The sequence below is a fragment of the Borostomias antarcticus genome (genome assembly GCF_949987555.1).
Source record: "Borostomias antarcticus genome assembly, chromosome: 11".
Taxonomy (NCBI): domain Eukaryota; kingdom Metazoa; phylum Chordata; class Actinopteri; order Stomiiformes; family Stomiidae; genus Borostomias; species Borostomias antarcticus.
Window position 1 is genome coordinate 7,513,239 of NC_140244.1, and position 17,582 is coordinate 7,530,820.

General features: G+C 44.1%; 1 protein-coding gene across 1 annotated transcript in view; it reads right to left on the bottom strand.

Moving 5' to 3' along the window:
- grm7 (glutamate metabotropic receptor 7) overlaps positions 1-17,582 on the bottom strand; it is a gene marked incomplete at both ends in the record, with an annotated part of 314,459 nt that overhangs the window by 167,559 nt on the left and 129,318 nt on the right. The gene's annotated exons all lie outside the window — the stretch shown is intronic.

The following is a 17,582-nucleotide window of genomic DNA, read 5'->3' on the forward strand; positions in this document are numbered from 1 at the left end:
GAGAGAGGGTGGAAGTGATGGAGGGAGCAAGATATGGACAACTCCCTCAGGAGTGGCTTCTTTGTGGAAAGGTTACACTTTTATTTAAACCTGTGGCCATGAACTTGATTTACTTTGACTTGAACCAATGGGGCGCATGAGCTATTTCCACTTCATTAGATACTATGTTATGGAGAAAGATATTTTGTGAATGCCTTGCTCGCTGCTAATCATTACATGGGTATAACTATATAACCATCTAAATCACTGTATAGGCTGTGACAGGAGACAAAGACCTTAGACTGCAAATTGGCAAAGACATATTACCGAACGGGCATACTGGGCCCAGGTCCAGGAGCCCAAGAGCTCAGGGGGCCCTTTGCATTTCTTGTCACATAATCAAAGCAAGGGCTTAGCCATGTCAGTTGACAGAGCGCCAAAAGTCCTACTGTAAAACATGTCGCATGAAAGAAAAAAGTGAATGTTTCATCTCATCAGGTTATATATGGGACTTTAGTAGGGCTGAGTATGCCATGCAATATGAACCCTTCAACTCTGTGGGGAGAAATCCAAAAAGCAAGTCCAAAACAACAGCTCTGTCTACACCCCCCCCCCTCCCCCACCACCCCATACACACACACACACGAATGAGCTGTTTATGGCATTTTTGTAAAGTCATACAGTTGGGAGTAGTCAAAAATTATCCATCCCGTGGCATTTCACCATCGCAGTATTTGACAGGGAAATACTGTTGGAAATCTCGTAGGATTTCAGACAGGTGGTATTTCATTTTAGTGATGCACCATTGCCAGGTGGCGTCTTTGAGCAGATTTAGCAGACTTGGCTCACAGTGAATTTCTCCTATAGTCTACGAATGAAGACAAGCCTGATCATTGCATCATTCAATTGCTCATTCTTTAATTTAAATGCTCTGTTGTAAAGTACTTTGAGCTGAATTTATTTGTATGAAAGGTGCTATACAAATAACGTTTTATTGTTATCATTACCTTGTTCTCAAACACATTTTTTTCTCCATATGGATGTAATTATTACGAACATATCTATCTCAGTAACTGACATCGGGTCAAGACATGGTGTCTGTTAAGTCATATGCGCAAAATAACATAGTATTGCTAACAATGCAAAAAAAAAAAAAAGGCTAAAAATAGCTGACTTGCCTAGAACTACAAAGATTGGGCGAAAGTGGGGGGTTTGTGTTTTGTTTCTGGAAGACATTCAACTGGGATGTGATGCCGTCCCAGGCACCAAATCCCCGAGCTCCACTACAAATTTGTAAACCCTGGAAGTAGCTTTGAAGATGGGGCACCAGCTAGTGTAGCTGAGCGCAGTATGGCTTCATCACGATACAAAGGAAAAATATGTTTGATCGGAGGTGTGGATCCATACAAAATTGACAAAGTTAAAGATGCCATGAGTAAAGATCACTCATTATTGCTGTCATTAATTATATCCGGACATTAACTAATGCATCTTTTTTCTCCATCTGTATGTAATTTAATTATTACATACTACACTACTATACTAGGCTATAACTGCCTATAATTGAAAGTAGTATATTATTTGTATTATATTGTGTATATTGTACATGGTATCGTGTACAGGTATCATGTACATTGGCATATATATTCTATAATCAAAATTCTCATGAGAGTTCAACCCTCGACAAGATCCGAAGTTAGCAAATCACTTCCTTCTTTTGCTGTCACTTCTACGGTTATAACTATAGTGTTGTATTTAGTAGGCCTATTTTAGTATAATATTGTACTATCTTAGAACATTGTGATGCCTTGTGTATGCTACTGTATGTTGCGTATTTGCATCACTTTTGTGAGTGCTGCAACGTACAACGTTCATGAACTCTAGGAGGCCTAGGCCTGCATTTCAGTATACTGTGATGTCTCGTACCTTATTGTAGCCTATCTATGAAAATCCAAATGTCCCACCCTGGGGAATAATAAAAACTATCCTATCCAATCAACCATATTCCCAGTGTGGTGAGGTAACTCCAGCACACTAACGTTTGTCATGCAAACACTTCTGCGATGAATTAACTATAATATCCATTCATGAATATGGCCTATTGGTCCGTAGGTCTAATGGTGAATGCATGTGAATAGGCTATGTTGTCAATAACGTAATCATGGATTTAACGTCCAAAGTATTGTGCAAGTATTGTGTAGGCCTATGTGTACGAGATGAATGGTTGTAACCATGAACTCAGCCAGGTAGATATCAGCTTTTATCACCAACTTCAATTTATTTGATTACGCTTGTGTGGGAACTTTCCTCTACATGTTGCCATTCATTTAAACCACCATCTCATCTAGGCTACTTTGTGTTGCTGCATTTTTACCTTTATGCTTTCATGTTTTGAGAGTGCAATCAACATGTTCCAGTATTCCAAATTAAGTCCATCCATTCATCCAACTTTGTCCTGAGCGCAGCATGCTCTCCAATGAGCACACCGGTCCCTGTAGCCTACTAAATACACTTTAATCTCCGTTTGCATTATATGGCTGGTGCGCATTCCCCTTGTTATGCTTATGCTAGCCAGCAAGTTCCCAAGTAGGACTGGCTCCATCCAAAGCGACTGTAGTAGCCTACCACTCTACTCGCCAGAATAGCACAAGTGCACCTCCTTTCTAAACAAATTCCCTACATTATTTCGATTGGTAATTAGGGAAATTGAAATAGAAAATCATAATTTGTGATCATTGACTCGAACAAACCAATTTGGTGTTCAATGATTATACAGATCTGATAATAGGCCTAAATCGTGTTTGCCCATATCTGCAGTGAGATTTAAAATAGTAGGTCTATTTATCTCGTCCCAATGCTTCATTCCATATGAGAACACTCCTGGGTCCAATTTCGTATAGTAGCCTAGATCAGCCTGTGTCCATGTAGTTGGTAGCTAGCTGAACCATGACCCCGGACGTAGGCACTCCACTATACCACAATGCAACGCTGTTATGTTTTACCGGAGGAGAAGTTAAGAAGATGGTAGCTACAGTGGCTAAAGCAGTTGGCTAACGTTACGATAATTCCTGTAGCTGTTTTGCTGCTAATGCGAGTTTGAGTTTGTCTCTGTTCCTGCCCAAGAAACAGAAGCTGAACCAACAGCATCAAAATTGCTACAGGAATCATTGTTGTAACGTTAGCTAACTGCTTTTTAACCACCGTTAATATTATGGAAACTGCTGTCGTGAGCTAACTGGCTATCACGGTCTTATTGTGCACCTTCAAAAAAAAAACACACACAAGGAAAACCGGACATTATCATCAATTTATAACTCCCCCCCCCCCGGTCACCCTGTACAGGACGTGAAAAGTGTCTGGGTAAAAGAGGACGTTTGGTCACCCTAGCATACAGATCCAAACATGCATCCACAGTATCAGATTTCCGCTCTCCATTGGCCCAATCCCAATGTCCACACTCACAGATTTATTGTCTTTCTATGCAAGTCAGTTTGACAGGCAGACTCTCGACCACCCCACCCCTCCCCCACACACATACTAGAGATGCGCGGATGGAGTTTGAGCGCACCCGAATCCGCGAGCACTCATCAATCATCCACCCGCCACCCACCCGACGTAATTATCTTCTAAAATTTAGAGACCCCCACCCGCACCTAACCCGCCAAACATGAAGTTATTGTATTTACATTTAAATTATGTCCAGCCGTTCGTGCTCATTCGCTTTTCATAAAGGTGTATTTTCTTGACTTTAAACAAATTAAAGATTACCCAAAATTAATCACAATGTTGATTTTTATTGGACCACCCACCCGCGGATGCGGATATCCGCAATATCACAAACACACACACAGACACAAAAACATTTCTCATCGGATCTGCACAAATCACATTTATGTGATTTAAGTGACCTATTTTGGATTCAAAACGGCAAATTTACGTTTGCATGCCCGCAGGTCACACAGGTGCAGGCTACGAGGCCAATATGTGCATGATCTTGAAAACCAGCCTAATTTACGCACATGCAAAATAGAGAACCCTCACACATTAAATGGAGCATCCAAACAAAACAAAAGAAAAAGCAAGGCAATCAGATATTTTACATCCCGCTCCCCCTTTTTTTTTCAAGAATATTCAAACAATGAGAACAACGATAACATTATGGCGGAGGCTGATGAGCCTACCGTGGGAGGTGGTGAGTTTTGATTTGATCAGTTTATTTGATAGCATTAAAAATACACACAAAATCTTATGTATGACAAATCATCAAGGATGAACAAAAAGTTACAAACTTGTTTCCATTGTGGTCCTCTCAAGCAAGGAACAGCCAGAGCTAGTTAGCAGCACGGCTAGTGCTAATGCTGCACCGCCTGGGCTACTGTTTGCACCGGCAGGCGAAGAGGAGGCCTCGCACTCTGAAGCGGATGCGCTCTGTGCACAGTTGGAGATATTGCATTTTTTCATAATCTGTCTATGCAAGTTGTGGTGTTTACGCTACGAAAAAAAAGATGCTACAGTACATACATAACCATTATAAGTACAGTAGGACCCCACTTATCCGAACCCAACGGGACCGAAGGTCGTTCGTATCTCTGAAATGTCCGGATGACTGAAATGTTAAAATGCACCAAATTCAATAAGTGGTATACTTGTTTCATATAGACTCATAATAGACCAATAAATACCCTTAATTACTTGTGAAAATGCATCAAAATTGCAATCAAATAGCCAACTAAACTCATATATCCTAGCCTATAATAGACCTACAGTAGCCTATAATACAAATAAACGAATGTCCACTTGAGTGCGTGCTTTGATCAAATACAGTACTTTATTCTCAAATGAGGCGTACGCTGCATCGATAGGCTACTGTATTCGCAGAACAAAATGGTATAGCCTAAAAACAACCCAACATTAGAACAATTAGAGCAAATGATAATCAATAAATAAATAAATGAAATGACAGACAAGTAGTCGTGTCTTAGCCTATTGTAGCCTAAAAGAAAGTCTCTAAAACAACCGATGTAGGCTAACGTGGCCTAAGCTGTAGGCTATTATTTAACAAATACAGTAGGTCTAGTAGGCTAATCCACATGCCCACAACACGTCTGTGTTCCTGAAGTCCATTAACTGGGAACGAAAAATGACTCGTTGCTCCTCTGCTTCAGGTTGCTGACGCGCTTTCTGGCTACCAAGGAATGCAGCTCTCGCGCAGCAGACTCGTTTGCGTTTTATGCTCGACATTAAAGTAACAAAGAAATGAAACATGACAGTAGGCTACAGCCTACAGGCAACATACAGTTCTGTTTTTATTCACAGTAGGATACAGTACTGTAATGAAAATCCCACCAGTAACCAGATAGCAGGCTAAAAAAAAAAAGAAACGTTTTTTAAGCCTGTCCGGTAGACCGGGGGGTTCGGATCTCTGAAGTTCGGATGAGTGGGGTCCTACTGTACTGTGTTTGTTCTTGTAGGGGAACCCTCTGAAAAATGTGTCTTAACAAAGTCATAGCAGCCTGCTTGCCGTTTGCCTTCATCTAAAGTAGATGGACAGACAGGGCTTGCCTGTGGACAACCACTATTGCTAATCTCACAGGCCACAGACAATAAACGGCAAAAATAAAACCTTGATCCCACCAGCTTGTGTACCAAACAGACAAGGCTAGCCTGGCTATGTCCTCAGTCATACGATATGTGCGAAGACTACATACAGTATGATAATCCATCTGCTTGTATACACACACAGGTCTCTGCAAGACCATCTGTTATTTTGTACAATAAACGAAAACAGAAGAGATATTGTTCTAGTTTCAGTTTAAAAAAAAAAACAACACTAATTCTAGACGACAACTACAAATTCCAGTAAAAAAGTATTGTTGTATGGCTCTATATATTAGTCTTGCGGGAGGCAGTGTGTGTCGTTTGTCAGATCAGGGTCGCTGTATGGTGAAAAACAACTGTGGTCTCTTAATAATGGACTCCATGCTTAACTCAGCAAAACACAAGGTCACAGCCAACCACTCATCTGAACCCTGCTGACATGTTCACTTATCATCAGGCCAGAAGATATTATAAATGAAAGGCTGCATTATAAAGACTCAAAGACTATATGCTCTCACACTATTGGTACAGTCTTGTCATTGTCTGGGTACAGATTAAAAGACAGATAGGCTGGATTAAGAGTAAGATTTATATTTCCAACCACAGACCCTGTTACCCAAGTACAAGTGCATACCATCAGATCAAGAGGTTATCTTCATGGAGTGTGACATTGTATCTCACAAGCGTCAGCAGGGCTAACAGATCATGTGTCGGGCTGGATTTCATTGGACATTTTCAGATTAAGTCTCTTGTTCTTGAATTCGATATTGGTCCCTAAACTATTATTTGTTCAGTTGAACGAGAGAGCACCAGCAAGACAAGGGACCACATTTTGAAGTTAGCTGCCCAGTCAGAGTGAAACTATTTGAAAATTGTAAAGGTTAAAGGTTAATTTAACTTAAGATGGCCTACTGCCGAGGCTAACTAATTACCTAAACCATGGGGCTTCTATTGGGAATGGCTGCAATCATTTTACAATTAAATGAGTTACAAGCATGTGCCTTTATCTGCATACTCTGTGTTCAATATCGTCCTACCAGAAGGGTGTTGACTTGGCATCTATAACTAGGCTACTGGAGGGAGTGTGGGGGTGGCAGCAGGAATTACTTAAAACAAATATATCAAAGCTGAGTTAGGAACTATGGCCAATCTTCACTTTATTTGACATGACATTCCAAACTTAGTTGTTAGCTAATGTTAACTAGGTAGACAAGTGAAGATGCACATTCAAATCTCTGTGATGTACAGACTAGATAGCTAGATATATCAAGAATGAGAGTTGGATACTACTCCCAGGGCAGGCTAGATGTTTAGGTCCACAAGCACTCACGAGGTCTGCAAGGCACAAGCACTGCGAGCGATTCTGACACAAGGTTACATAATTGCCCTAAACTGGCAGTAAGATAAGTCATTTTTATTTTTGATGTCATCCAAAACATTGCATTGCACATCATGTTATGGTAATTAAGTAACGCTAATGCTATTAACATTAATATTATCCTAATAATGTATATTGATTGCAGACAGTGAACTAGCCAGCTAACGTACACTAGTCTGCCGCAGTGGTACCAGTAATGTGGTTTTGTTGAGTCATAAGTTAGCTGGCTAATATAATAGGCTACTGCAAGTTACTGCTTAGTAGTTAGATAGACGTTTCATTTGTAAAATACTAACCTTGGGACGCTACTTTTATAAACTGAAAGTGTCTGCTCTCTTCATCGCGAGTGCAACAGATACAGGCTCGCAGCACAGAGCAACAGTGTCAGATTTCACTTGAAGCCATGAAGAGAGTAAAGAGAGAAAGTTATGCAGCATTCATTTTGTATCGGAGCTCCACATTTGGCGCCCACGACAACGTTATATCCCAGTTGAATGCACTCCAGAAACGGAACAGGAAAACCCACTTTTGCCCCATCTTTGTAGTTCAAGCCAAGTTAGCAATACCAGTTGATAACAATGAACTATGCTATTTTGCGCATACGAACCTCGTAGCGACATTGTCCACTGATAGACGTTGGACAGTACTGTGTGTACGACTGATTTAATGAGACACAAATAAGACAGAAGCGCTAATAATCTTATTACAGCTTTCACTTATTGTTGATGCGCAGACTATCTTGGTTGACGTCAGCAGCTGACGTTGATGAAGTCTGGATAGATTTTTTATGGCAGAAATCCCGAGTTCAAGTGATGTATTGATGACGATTTTGATGCCGAACCCAGGAATTCCGACACTTCTGATACAAAAGGAACGCTGGGTAAGGCTCTAGAGTTTACAGATTGCTTCATTAATGTTATCAGATTCCATATTAGCATAGGGTATATATCTGCACTGTTTAAATAGGCTCTTTTGCCTTTGGAAATCCACCTACAGTCTTGTGTCACCAACTCTGGTGAAGCCAAAAGAATACTTTCACTTTCCTTCACAATGTTCTTTGCAAATTATTTAAAACTTTTTTCAGTTAATGTTAGCTTTGTGTTCACCCCAAACATTTGCAAACATAAGCAAGGCTGGCTACGGCAAATGAACGTGACATGCTAAATGGAGATGTTCACGCAAAAACAACACGAGGACCAACTTCCACTAGTGAGGTTCCTCCCAACTGTGGAGGTCTGCCATGTTTGGATGCTTGCCCCCCCCTCTCTCTTTATCTTCCGTTTCTGTGGTGCTGATGGCTCATCTGCTTCAAGGGGGGGGGGAATTAGGGTTTTATATCCCTTCTGTATGCACCTAAGAGAGGAGACAACAGACAGCCTCTCCTAATTTGTTCTTCAGTGCTTGTTGATGTATTGCTTTTTTTTATCATGGTACTTGAAGAGCGATCAGAGCGCTCTGCAAAATAATTGTTTAGGGATTCCAGGCACTTCTCATCATTAACAGCACTACAGTATTTATGCTCTCCATCTGCACACTTATCCATGCCGACAAACACAGAGAAACCCCCCCAGCTCCTTTTCATTTTGTCATGGACAGATTTCACACAATGTATAAGCCTATATCTCCTATGTTTCTACTGTATGTATATATATATATATTATATATATACTGTAGAGAGAGAGAGGAGAGAAAACCGCCAGCAGCACATGATGATCATTGATCACATTCCACTTAACTTATCACTGTACTAAAGCTAGTGATGGCTAGAGCAGCAGTAAAAACCCTCTCATATTGACCTGTCTGAGAGGATTACTGTCATAATAAAAGCGAGTGGAGCCCCACAGGGCTAGCTCCCATTGGCTAGTGAAACCTAGCTAGCTACAATTGACTGAAGAAAAAAAACATACACGCACCTGTGTCCAAACAGGTCCACTGTATAAGTGGGCTTCGCCTGCACAGCTGCTCCTAACCAAAATTTTCAGCGAGCAGACTGCAGGTTCAGCAAATCTGCGTCCTGTCAGGCTACGCTTCCCTCATAGACCTAGGGTTACAAAATGTAACTTTTGTTCTATTTCATGGAGCTCCGCCCCACAGGTCCCATTGGCATAAGCGGAGCAACATGACCGCACCCTACTCTCTTGCTGGACCCAATAACAAACTTGTCAGCCAGGACACAAGCCAGTGCTCCAAGGTGAGACCATACCACAAGTTGGCCCACCCAAGCACTAGCCCCAACCCGCTACACTCAGCCTATCCCAAATGCAGGCAAGGAGAGGTACGTGAAGAGGTAACCGGACCGGAAGCGGTTACACCATAACATATCCCGTCCAAGCTTCTCTCAAAAACAGGAGTGGACCACCCTGGAACTTCATGTCTAACACTGACTCCTGCTGATGGCTGTGCCCAGCAAAGACGATGCCACAGAGACAGATGACATGGATAAAAGATGGATAAAATAAGATGACCAAGTCGTCGCCGCACAAATGTCCTCCACAGACTCACTCAGACTCATTGAATAGGGCAACCGACGTGGCCACGCCCCTCAGAGTGTGCCCGAATACCCCAAGGCAGAGGGCGACCCGCAGTCTCATAAGACTTGGAGATGCCCTCACAAATCCACTGGGAGAGACGCTGTTTAGACAGCGGTGAACCCACCCTCCCCGGGCCATGACAAACCAACAGCTGGGGGTAGTCCGGACCGCAGCCATGTGCTGAACATAACAAGTTAGCGCATGCACAGGACACAACAAGTGTAAGCGACCCTCTTCCCCATTCACATGAGGCAGAGGATAGAAGGCTCTCAGCTCCAATTCCTGAGCGCTGAATGTTCCCTGAACCACTTTTGGAATGAAAGATGGATCCGTGCGCAAAACAGCTTTGCTCCCAAGCGCTCTTAAATCACTGACCCGCTTGCCCGATGTCAGTGCAAGGAGTAACGCGGTCTTGATAGAGAGCCACTTGAGGGGGACCTGCTCCATTGGTTCAAACGGTGCTTCACATTGCACGTTCAGAACCAAGAGCATATCCCAAGGTGGTGCCTTAGCTTTGGGCACTGGGCGAAGACAAGGCACCTTGGTCAGAAAACGCTTAACCAGGGGAAGTCCATAAACTGTGGATTTGGCAAACCCCCCATGACACGTGGAAATAGCGCATGCATTCACTTTCATAGTGGATGCCGCTTAACCGTCCTCATGATTCACCAAGTGTTGAAGTTGACTCTTGAAGAAGAGTAAACCAAGGCAGTGGATGCAGCATGCACACTTTGAATCACAGTTCCACCGACGTCAGGGCCATCACCTCCACATACCACATTGCCCAGTACCGGTCCGGCGCTATCAGTATCACTGATTGACCCTTGGAAGGCATACAGCAGCACCTTCGGCCAGGGGGCATGCGCAAATGCGTCCTCCCCCAATGGAGGGCGGTCCAGCTGACAACTTAAATTTTGCCACTGCCTTGTTGAAGAGGTGGAGGTCCAAAATTGGTCTAACACCTGTTTTCTTTGGAACAAGGAAGTAGCAAGAATAAAACCCCTCGTTCCTCTGTTCCAGCGGAACCACATTCACCGCTCCCTTGGATAAAAGCTCCGCAATCTCTGCAACCAGAGCTACGACTTGATCGGGACACAACATCACCATCTCCACAACACCTGAGAAGAGTGGAGAAGAGCAGCTAAACTGAATGGAATAACCGTCTGTCAGAACCCGCCGTAACCAGCTGTCCAGAAGGCACCATTCCTGCCAGACCACTATGTGATTTGAAAGAGGCTGTGCCGGAGATCTCGGCAACTGATCGAGGAACCTACCGTAATCCATCTTGGCCCTGACCGCCACCGGACAGCAGAAAAACTTGGGTGTCCTGGTCCAAGGTGGCAGTCCTCGAAAGGGACATAAGAAATCCACACAGGAATTTCCAAGGCGTCCTTCAGTGTGAGTATGAATGGCATTCCTGCCGACCAGCGCTTCATTCATAGAATTAGGAAGCAAGCTGACTGTTTCCGCAGAACAAACACAACCCATCATTGATTCTCCCATTCAGAGTTTGACTACTGTTTGATAAAGGCTGAGCGTCGGCTTCACAAGTTCCTAAGGAGTGGAGCCTCACTCGCTCATGAGAATAGCTAGAAGAAGCTGCCTTCAATCCTTTCCTCTCACACTATCTGCCCCCAGTGACAGGCGGAAACAACTGCCACCGAAGTAGAAAACTATGCCGCCGTCTGAACAGAAGGTCCAACAACCCCGGACGTACATTCAGTGCTCACCAAGCATGAAGCTGCTTTACCTGTCGAGAATACAGGGAGAGGCTCCACCACTCGACTAGAATTAGCGACCTGACTCTGCCGTCTGCTAGCAAAATGAAGCATAGCAGGAGATGCGGACTGTACATTCCCACCAATAGGCACAGGACAACCAAAATAACTTTTCTTAGTAATTTTATTGCCGCCTAAACTGGAAACATGCTCACCGCCGCCCTTACAAGAGCGGGGTGAGACACAGCAGCAGGCCGCTTATTCTGCCATCATCGCTTGCTCACGGTCGTGACAGCAGCGGCCGAGACACAGGGATGCGCTGGCACACTGTGTTTCCCTGGAACAGCAAGATGACAAACGAGGAGGAGCCGGTCTTGCTCCTGCTCCTTGTTCCATGTGACATTGCTCCAGGATATTTAACACATCTGAGCCAAACAACCCCTATCTCACTTCGCTCACCGGCGAATTGAGGAAAAGCCCCTTGTTCTCCTCATGCAGACTGGTCAGAGACAGCCACAGATGACACTGCTGGACAACATGTGGCCATCACTCCTCCCAAACAGGAGGCGGAGATTCTCACCAGCTGGACAACGGCTCCTGCTGCTTCAGCCATCTTCACTCTCTGTTCCGCTTCCAAAGAAGAAGTGGTCTGCTCCTTGGCTAGCTGGCTGATGTAGATGGCTAGTATGGCAATGGACGAGATGGCAGCGACAGCTTGTGCCGCCAGCGACAGCTTGTGCCTCCAGCCGCCATAGCCCTTGCGAAGGGTCATAGCAGAGCCTTCAGTGTAGCCGCCTTCACGGATGTCTTTAGGTCGGGCATAGCTGGAAAGAGACGAAGGGCAGGCTTGGAGGGAAGCCCGTAGCAGATGGAGCTCCAGAGGTAGTCCTGTCAAAACAGCATCTTCCGGGATGGGAACATTGAGATGATGCGCAGCTCTCTCCAGTAACTTGGGGAGGTCCCGGTCGAAGGACCCATGCCTGAGCCCAACAGATGAAGAGCTGCTCGCCTCCGGGGCTTCTGAGGCTGAATATTCATCCGCCTCAGAGCTGTCGTGTTTCTCATCAGACAGCGGGAGGGACAACATCGGCGCCGGCTGTTGTAAGGGCCCGTCGACATCATCACCCCCGTCCGAGCCGCCCTGCGTGGGTGTGGGATCTTTGGTATCCCGCAGTGGCAGTGGACGCTTGAAGACGTGCGCCCGGAGGAACCTCTCCATTGGGTTGAGGAAGGCACAGGCCTGGCAGTCGGGAGACGGAACCAGGCCCGCCTTGGCATGGTGCAGTACCCTACAGCGGAAGCAGAGAGGATGTCCCATGTCGCTGTTGGGAGTGCCGCAACCGTAGAACCTTTATGGTAGACTAGACAGTGCCGGTAGGGGGTCCTCGAGGGAAGCCGCCCACTCCATGGTGAGTCGCTGTGTAGTCATCTTTGTTTTTCTCTTCTCAGTCATCTTGCGAGCTGAAAATGTCAAAGAAGCAGCTGTGCAGGTAAAGCCCGCTCATACAGTGGTGCACTGGACCTGGTTGGACACAGGTGCGTGTATGTTTCTTCCTTAAATTGTAGCTAGCTAGGTTTCACTAGCCAATGGGAGCTAGCCCTGTGGGCCGGAGCTCCACTAAATGGAACAGGAGTGATAACAGCAGCTTGACAATACACAAGATACGTTGGCAGGGAAAGCTCAACTAACAACCATCAATGGCAGGTAATCTCAGCCCTGAGACCTGGGGGATCCATCTACATGCCTATCGGATGGGGTGGTAGTTGCAGAGGAAACACGGGCATTCTGTAACAAGACAGGTGAGGGGAACATATAGCCTGGAAGCCAGACTTCCTTGCAAAAATGTCTATACATACTTGATTTCTAGCCACCCACAACAAATTCAGTGGGTGGGAGTACTTGCCTTTAGCTCCTTCAGCCAACGTAACAGTCGGAAGAACTGCGAAAATATCTTTTAGTAAACTCCACTAGTGCATAGAACCTATTACATTTTGGAACGGATCCGACCCGATGAGAGCGCCACAGAGTCACCCAAACCAGGCAGCCCATTCACCTCCATTCATTTTGAGGCTCAGTGTCGGGGTCTTCGATGTATTCATGGGCGGAGGGCTGCTCTCTGAGCACCATTTTTAGTTGAGTCTATTACTGCAATAACTGCATTTATGGCTGTGTTTATTCTAATAACGTTAACGCTCATTGCTTTGGGAGACTGTTTTGCCAGCAGCCTGTATTTCATTTTCATCCTTCATCTGTGGGAAAAGTCCCCACTGCTGGGCAGAACAGCAGATACAATGCAGTCCCTGATTGGCAGACTATTTTGTAATTTCTGGAAAATGTTCTGGGGGGCTAGTAGTCCAGAATGTACCACAAATACGATTTTAAAAAAATTGCGAGGACGTCTGCCTTCTAGGCTAGGGAACAGAGGGAATAGTCTAGATACTTACTTACCATATAACAGTATATAGAGTTGTCAGTGTATTTAAAAATGACTTTGGGCAGTGCTTCAAATATGTCAATGAGATTGCTTGGAAACACAATTTCTACTGTATGTAGCCTCAATTTATGCATAAGATTAAGACTTCAGCATGGACTTCTGAGTAGGTAGTTAGGATTAGAGTTTAGGATTAGAGCAAAAAACACTGTCCATCTTGGGAAGTATTGGTGTTGAACCCTGGCTGCATGGATTCACACACACAGTATACTCTTGCAGACTCACTCTCCCCATCTCTCTCTCTCCTGTCTGCCGCCTTAATTTGGATCTAGTTTAAAAGCCTGTTTCACAACATGGCTCTGACAGATCAGCTTATAGGTCCCAGGGGACAGGTAAGTAGTGGTGGTGTGTTGGAGGACTTGTAAAGTCAGCTCGGGGGACCTATTACTAATGCCAGGTTAGCTCTCTGAGTTGCCTGCGGGCCGACTGACACACACGCAACCATACAGATATTGGACAGTCTTTCCATAAAGAGCTGGACTTATTACCTTTTGGCAGGCCACTGACAGCTGCCCCGGGGCAAACTCCAGAATTTATCTGTATTATCCATGACAAAATATTGATCTAGGTAATCATTTTCAGGTTAATCTATGTTCATATCCAGGCTTGGGCAATGGCCTGAAATATGACTTCATTCCACAACGGCTGAATCTGAAATTACACACAGGAGTGTCAAAATGTGCAAGGTCGCTCCTGAGCTATGGCCACAGCCCTGTCACACTTGACTGATCGGAATGGCTGTGGCGCCAAAGTTGCTGCATGGGCTCAAGGATGTAATTAAGATTTCAGAAATATTTTACCTGCCACTGGAGTAACCAGGCCAGGTTCAGCCTGGCTTATGTGCGTGGCTGGCTTGTTTCTGTTCAGGACTGGTCAAACGGAAGCTAATGACATGAAATAATGTCTGATAAATTAAGATAGGTCTTGTCGCCTGGACACATCAGTTCCAATCCTTCCAATTCTAATCCAGCACAATAAGAGCGGGATAGCCAGTTAGCTCATGAGCTCACAACAACTAGCAGTAGCTTCCATAACATTAATGGTAGCAGTCAGTGGCTAAAGCAGTTACACTGATGATTCGTGTAACATTAGCTATTTTGCTGCAATTGGTTCAACTTCTGTTTCTGGACAAAGGTAAGGGATAAAAAGATTGGAGTGAAAGGATGAACGTGTGGAGGTTTGGGGTATAGTCCTATAAAGTCATCCCCACCGGGGCCTTGAACCCCTGTCTCCCTGGTGGGAGTCCTTTGCTCTCACCACTACTCTACTTGTGCAGTAGAGATTGGTGGGTTGGTTTTGGTGTCCTTCTTCCAGTCCCTAGTGTGGGTTGGGGTTAGAATAAGGGTTGGGGTTGGGACAGGATCTGACCTATAAAGCAAGGGGTAAAGGTTGGAGTGAAAGGATGAACATGTGGGGTTTGGGGTATAGTCCCATAAAATCATCCTCACTGGGGCCTTGAACCCCCGTCTCCCGGGTGGGAGTCCTATGCTTTCACCGCTACTCTACTTGTGCAGTGGAGATCGGCAGGTTGATTTTGGTGTCCTTCTTTATTTTGGTGTGCTGGGACTACTGCCTCTTGTGGTGCAACAGAGAAATGCAGGTCAACATTGACTGGAGGGAGGGAGGGAAGGAGTGATAACCGGACAAACGCTATTCTAGGTGCGCTGTCTTACAGCCATGCACAAAAAACCACTGCCTCTTGTGGTAGGTGCGCTGGCTAACAGCCATGCACAAAAAACACTGCCTCTTGTGGTAGGTGAGCTGGCTTACAGCCATGCACAAAAAACACTGCCTCTTGTGGTAGGTGAACTGGCTTACAGCCAAGCACAAAAAAACACTGCCTCTTGTGGTAGGTGAGCTGGCTTACAGCCAAGCACAAAAAAACACTGCCTCTTGTGGTAGCAACATAGAACTGCAGGTCAACAACCCGACAGAGGGAAGGAGGGAGTGACAACCGGACATTTGCTATCTTTGGTGCGTCGCCACACACAAAAAATGGTCACCTTATAGGTCCTTAGTCAAGTATTTACAACATTAGTATTAGAGTCCTCAATAGAAATCAACTGTTATTGAATTTCTCTAAAACATTATGAGTAACATCAGTTAAAAAACAGTTCTATAGTAACCATTGATACTCTAAGAGGGTAGCACAATATTATAAAATAGCCAAATACATACAGTATAGAACAAAACAGACTAAAAACTCTTTTTAGACACATGTATGCCATCTAACTTAACTAAAGCATGGTGAAGCATGGTGTTCAAAGGACAAAACCATATCTTCCTCTGCCATCTACAGGAAGCATCTGAGGTAGAGTTTTGAACAATGGACAAATCTTTTGGGTTCAGGAAATCTCCTGTTTGTCCCTCAAAAAATACAAAAACGTGTTCTGTTGTTCATAAAGGACGGCTCCGGGCTTCTATTGTTTTTTATATAGTGTATGAAGTATTGTGTAACCATTGGAAATGAGACCTTGGTCTCAATGGGCTCCCCTGGCTAAATAAAAGTAATATAAATTTAAATTAAGGGCATTCGTTTCAAAACAAACCACTTATTTTCAGCTTTAGATTTAGAACAAGAGGTCTTTTTAACAATTACTTTTTAAAATTGAGAACCAGAAACACGGTACTCAATTTTGCCCCCCCAAAAGGGGATGTAGAGGACACTTCTCTGTATCCAGAAGCTGCTCATGTACAAGGCCTCCTTTCCCAAGGCCTGAACAGGACAGAATTTTACAGATTTCAGAGTTCAGTCCAGCTTGTGGTGCAGGAGGCAGGAAGCCTCTGAGTCATGGGTCCAGGAGAGAATACAGAGAAGCTTACTCTGCTTCCAGAGATAGAGGGAGGAGGCAGAAAGAGAGGGGAGACAGAGAGAGATGGGAAAGAGTTACCGCAATCCATTTTCCGAAGTAAAGCTCATGTTAAATTTTTTTTTGCATTTTTGTGTTTTACTTACATTTCAAAAGTTGAACATGATAGCTTTAAAACATATTTTTAAATTGTTCCCTCGTTGCGCTGACAAACTCGTCCCAGTTAGTTTCAAATAATTTTCAGTAGTTTTCATGTTATATTATTTCCGTTCGAATTCGTTGAACTCCTGCACTATATTCTTTAATCCACCTACACCAGATTCTCTACCTAGCTCCTAGCAATGGCTGCCATGTAAACAAAAAGAAGATAGACAGTTGGCATAGGCTGTGCAAAGAGGGTTAAAACTAAAATAATAACTACTGAAAATTATTTGAAACTAACCGGGATGAGTTTGTCAGCACAACAAGGGAACAATTTAAAAATAAAGTTTGGAAGCCATCACGTTCAACTTTTGAAATGTAAGTAAAACGTGAAAATGCAAATATCTTTTAGCGTGAGCTTTGCTTCAGAAAATGGATTGCGGTAATGTGATGAACATTGGGTGAGTAGTTTTAGGAGATCACAACATATTTAGACCGGTATGGTCCTTTAAAGAGTTGCGAGAAAACCACAGGGAAGAAGGGAGCATGGAGGAGTGCCACCCTCTCCACCTATGCTGCCTTTGATTAAATATCCCAGAGTTCACTTCTAAACATAAGTTTCAAATTTGCATCCAATTCAAAGTAGCAGTATTATGAAGAGAACAATTGATATTTTGCCCCAGTATTTGCATGCAAATTACTGTACAAACTGTATAGTACCAGATTGTAATTATGTGCTGCAGATCAACATTTCTGGAATAAATTTAACACCAAATCTCTGGGTGATCTTCTAACCCACTATCTTAAAAATAATGTGGTACACTAGCCTATTAACAGACCGAAAGAGATCAAGGTACCAACAAAAACACAAAAGCAATGAAGCTGTGGTAAATATTGCATTACATGTTTCTGTCTGTCTCTTTCTCTGATGTCTG